This window comes from Pteropus vampyrus, unplaced genomic scaffold (assembly GCF_000151845.1).
Source record: "Pteropus vampyrus isolate Shadow unplaced genomic scaffold, Pvam_2.0 Scaffold162, whole genome shotgun sequence".
NCBI lineage: Eukaryota > Metazoa > Chordata > Mammalia > Chiroptera > Pteropodidae > Pteropus > Pteropus vampyrus.
Window position 1 is genome coordinate 314,893 of NW_011888943.1, and position 5,576 is coordinate 320,468.

General features: G+C 47.3%; 1 non-coding gene across 1 annotated transcript; it reads left to right on the plus strand.

Moving 5' to 3' along the window:
• Nucleotides 1–3,138: 3,138 nt before the first annotated feature.
• Nucleotides 3,139–3,257, plus strand: LOC111745728. The gene has a single exon (XR_002782778.1). It is a non-coding gene; the product is annotated as a 5S ribosomal RNA (ribosomal RNA).
• Nucleotides 3,258–5,576: the final 2,319 nt, after the last annotated feature.

The following is a 5,576-nucleotide window of genomic DNA, read 5'->3' on the forward strand; positions in this document are numbered from 1 at the left end:
GCTAACTCCTTGCTAGGGTATCCTGGGGCTGGATGGAGGGCTTATGCCCCAGTCCTGGAAGGTGACACCCAACGGCCCGCATACTCCCCGCTTAGGGGAAAGGCGTCCTTCCCTAATAAAGAGAAACAGGAGCGAACATTGTTCGCCAAGATATTGTCACATCTATGTATGACACATGGAGCTGCAACAGCATGTTGTGACCATGAGGGGACAAGCCAACCTGCAGTAAATGGGGGAGAAAGAAGGTGGAAAGAGCCTGGGTCCTCGGAGTTCACAGGGACACTAATCCCGACTGGGACTGCCTACTAGTAGACATCGCATTCTAAGAGAAAAACCCATTTTCCTCATTGTCCAATCCACTTTTAATTGACTGAACTGTGACCTGCTGTCACACACATTCTGACACAATAATAGTTCCTGTGTCATAGTTTTGCTGTAGGAATTAAATGAGGCAATGATGTGTGTGAAGCACTTGGCACAGGACCGAGTGCCTACAAGTACTTGATGAATGTCAGCCCTACGGCTGCTAGGACGTAGAAGTCCTGCGACATTACACTGCAGTGAAGCTAATGGCACGTTAGAGGCACTCACGGAGCACGTGCTCCGTTTAAGGTTCCGGTTAGTAATCAGTGTGCACTGTCTCACTGAGTCCTCGTAAAGGTCATTGGAGGTTGGTGCTTGTATTATCTCCATTTTATGTAGCAGGAAACCGAGGCTCAGAGAGGTTAAGGAACTTGCCCTAGGACCCCCAGCAAGAAGGTGGTGGAGTTGGGACTTGGATCCAGGCCTGTCTCCCAAACTCCAGAGCTTCTCCACTGCGTGAGACCATTCCCCCCGGGACAGACGCCCTGCCATTTGCATGTCCCCAGTGGAAGCACTTTCATGTGGTCAGCAAACCCTGCAGAGTGCAGCTCCCTTCCGCTCCTGAGATCTCAGCTCAGGGCCTTCCGTTACGTTCCTTTCCCTGTGCCCTGGTTGGTCCTGATGCACTGTCCAGAGAGGCAGGGAGAGCCCAAACCCCTCGGCTCAGATGCCTCACTAATAAAACGAGAATGTTCTTGTCAAGATGGATTTCTTCTGGGGATGGCCAAGTCAGCCACGTACTCGGATGCTAGAAGCAGAGGACAAACACGATGTGTCATCAGGGACACTCGGCCATGGCAGCTGACACTTCTCTTTCTGTCTCCAGGGCTGGCATGTGAAAAGGGGCCTGTTATGTCCATGCCAAAGCCAACTTTATTGGGGGGGGTTGACAATTTTTTATTACTTTGGGCTTCCCTCCCACTTTTCTGTCATTCCCCCCTCCTTCTGAGGCCACTCTCAGTGTCAGCTTGTACGCCCTCAGTTGCCGGACGCCACATGGCGTGATGGCCCCTGCCCTCTGGGGGAGCCCTATCATCTGATCGGCCCATGAAGGAGAGAGAGGGAGGTGCTGTCTGGGCGGGGGCGGGGCCTGGTGCTCTCCTCTGCTATTCTGCTTAGCCATCACCTGCTTAACGAACTCCCACAGACTGGAAGCCCTGGGTCAGCAACTGCTGTTTCTGTTTGCTTTTAAATTCGATCCCCGGCTCTCTCCTGATTTCCTTGGCCAGCCTCAACCTGGGCCCTGTGCAGCCGATGCCCTCCAGAGCGCTAGCACTGGACACTAACGAAGCCACCACCGAGCTCCCTGGGGGCTTCAAAGCAGGGCTAGAAGCTGGGAGGCCGCAGCCTGCAGCTCACAGCCTCCCGCAGGATGTGGCTCGTGTGCCTCCTGACTCAGTGTTGGGACATAATTGCACACAGATCTGTCTCCCTTTTTTCTTATCCAGCCATCTCCAGCTCTGACATACCCGCCCTCTTTTGCATGATTTGCAACCAGGAAAGCTGTCCATATTGTCATGTGCTTGTAAATCCCTGTCTCAATTAGCTTCTCACTCTGTGTCCAGCTGCTGCAACTGGGGGTACAACACCTACATTTTAACCTTGTAGAACATTCCAGCTCAGGATGCTGGTCACAGATGACTGACATGCTGTTTTATATTGTGCTGATCTTTTGGCTGCTCACCCAAGAATAGGCAAAAATACAAGATTCCAGAGGCGCCTTCCCAGGTCTGCTAAGCTGGCCGGTCAGGTGCCTGCACAGTCTCTGCTGGGGGCTGGTCCCTGCCTTCACACGGTACCTCAGGTTCTGAAAGCCAGGGCAAGTGGGTGTGGTATAAAGTTTCTACCCCCCAGGCCATCCTTATCGACTGTCTCTGTCTATTGCCATTTCAAAACCCCTATTATAACTTTTACTGCTATGCGATGGCATTTAATATGACCAAAGTGTGAAAAAGTCACAGATATATTTCCTTAGGGAATTTCTCACTGTCCCTCCCATCCTAATAATTCTACGTTTTCAAACAAACTATAAATCATTTCAGCTCTTGTTCATCTTTCTCCCTTCGGAACATTTATTTTTATTCGTGTCAACATCTGACATTGTATCTGATGTCGTGTCTGACTCTCAGCCTGCCGCCCGTCCCCTCCCGCTGGAATGGCAGCATCAGGAGGGCAGAGGCCTGGCAAGGCTTGCGGCTGCTTCAGTCCCAGTGTCTAGAACAGTACCCTGGGCATTGCAAGAACTCAGGCAATATTTGATGATCAGTTGCATCAATTTATTCACTAAATATTAATTAGTGGATGTCCCATGTTGTGTGCGGAGCCCTGTGGAGGACACAAATAATGATCAGATGCTGCAGCTCATGGACCGCTGGGTGTAGATGCTGTGTTGTATGTGTGTTCTGCATCCATTATTGTGTTGAACTAGGGAGAAGTGGGACTTATGGTCAGAAAGGTGGGCTCTGCTGTGCAGCCACCTGGGTTCAATTCTGGTCCCAGCACTAGTTAGATCTGAGACCTCGGGCAAATCGCTCATGCTCCCTCTGTGTCGGTTTCTTCATTTGTAAAATGGGGATAATGTTAGTACCTGTCTCATTGGGGTGTTACCCAGATCAAATGAGGTAATGCGTGTACCACACTTAGAAGGATACAGGCTCAGCAAAGGCAGCCATTACCGATCTTTACAGCAGCCCTACTAAGCAGGAACCATTAGCATCCCCATTTAGCAGACCCACATTGCCCTGAAGGAGCTTCCAGTTTAAAATGGAAGAGACAATCTACGGCCATTCCATCCTGAATATGCCCGATCTCATCCGATCTCAGAAGCTAAGCAGGATCGGGCCTGGTTAGTCCTTGGATGGGAGACCACCTAGGAAGACCAGGTGCTGTAGGCTTAAAAAAATAAATTAAAATAAAAGTGGAAGAGACAACTGCACAAAAATCTCTACTATGCATTGCACTGCACTTAAAGAAGTCGAATGCGGACAATGCGCTTCATTTCCACCACTCAGACCCCATTCTTTACAGAAGAACTGGCTTCAAAGTCTATACCCAGTTTACAGAACTGAATTCCACGGCTTCAGAATGCCTTGGACTGACTTCCGTGTCATTCCAAGGAAATCCCATTTTGCAAGGACATGGGCTGGGGTATGACCTCAGTGTCATGTGGTGGTAAGCATTTTTCACTAATTGCAGAATGTTTGGAGTGCTCTGTGAATGGAAAACCTCCAACAATACACATCACAATCCAGCAGCATCCCCAGTGAAGGTGTATGGTGGGTGCGCTGTTCCAGTTCATGCTCGTTATGGGGTTTCCTAGCATCCTGTAGCTACTGTCCATTTACTGACTGTGTTCCATTTCTGCTTTAAGAGTGCCGAACCTAGGAAGCGAGAAGACAGCATAGTTCCCATATGCTTCTCATTCCTTAAGCTGAGACGAAATGCTCCTTGCAGGAGCATTTGCTACCTGAGAGAGGCTCCGTGCTCTGCATAGCAAGCTGAAACCTGCCTCAGACCATGGGCCCATAGGGTAGTCATTACCTGGCCCTGGCCTTCGAATCGTGCCAGTGGTGGTATTTATATTCTTAAAACCTGGCTGAGCAGGCAAGCGTTTCATTGGGGTAGGCTTCATTTGATCTTTGCCGCATTCTATTGGTTAGAAGCAAGTTAGAGTCCAGCTCACAGTCAAGAGGGAAGGCGTTACACAAAGGCGTGACTATCAGAAGGGAGGGATCCTTGGGCGCCATCTCAAAGCCAGCCATCCATACCCCAGCATTGAAGATTTAGGGCAGGCAAAAAGATAAACTTCTGGGTTAAATATTTCTAATCTTGGGAAATGAGAGGTGCAAGTCCCTTGGGAGAAAGAGTTTTAAAAACAAAAGGTTTTCATACCTTCTGTCACTTCCCACAGCTGGCTCAAGGCAGGGGACTATCTGTTGGGGGCTTCTCAAGGTGTCCCCAGCCCAGTGCTTCCTGTTGAACAGATAAAAGGCCAGGTATTTCTCTAGCAAGATGGCTTTATTTCAGAACAACAAAGAGTTGCAATTCGGGACATGCTGTCTAATGGCGAACCGTAGGCAAGTCCCGAGGAACAAAGGAGAGGGAGCTCTCATGAAGGAGAAGGGGAAGCTGGGAGACCCGTCAGCACAGCGTGTGAGAGCTCCCCCTAAAGGCCCTCCCAACTCCTTTAAATGAGCTTTCTGTCCATTAGCTTCTCATCCCAAATGAGCATCCCTGGGCCAATACAGCTCTGGGACAGGCACGGTGACCTATGCCAGTCTCCACTGTTACACCGTTCCTCCCCCTAACCCCAATGAAATGCAAAGAATTTACCAAGTCTCCATCCGCAGAACAATTGATTTTCTTCCCATGAAAGTCTGAACCTGGCTTTACTCTGCCAGATGGATTTTTTTCTTTCTCATTTCACATACTCTTTTGAGTCACAAGATAAAAAATAGATTTTACAATCAGCTTATTAAGAGAAAGACGTCAGCATGAATAATTAATTACAGGAGCATTCTTTAAGATGCTGCTCCATAAGAAAGTTTAAATTGTTTCCTTTTTATTATGAGAACTTTCAAAGATACAGAAAAGTAGAAAAATTATACAGTGGACACCCACTGTACAATCGTCCCCATGGCCTAGGTCCTGTAATTAGCATTTTACGAAACTTGCTTTTTCTCATATCTGTCCATCTCTCCATCCCCTCCTTCACCCATCATTCCATGTAATTTTTTGGAATTATTTCAAAGGAAGTCGCAGACATTGTATAAGGAAGTCTATATTAAATGTTCTCTAAAAAGTTTTAGATAAATGCTGAAATTCAATAGATTGAAGTTTTATAGGACTAGGGTGGACAGTTATATCATTTGCTCATTTGCATTTTTGAAAATATGTTGGCATTTTCTTGTAGGACAAGTCTAGTTCTTTTCCAACTCATCCAAAGAGTATATCTACCAGAATTATGACCCAGGAGTTTTATTTAGAGTAACTTTTCAATGTTAAAAGTGTATGCCAAAATTGTCATTCACATTTATTTATCACTCATTCATTCACTTATTCATTCATTCCAAAATACTGTTGAGGTTATCAGGCGCTGTTTGAAGTGCTAGTAAGCATCTCAGGATTAGAATAGTTGAACAGTGTATTGTACATAGAAGATGGTCGATAAAAATTTTTTTGGACAATGAATCTCTAAAAAGCTTGCCAGCGAT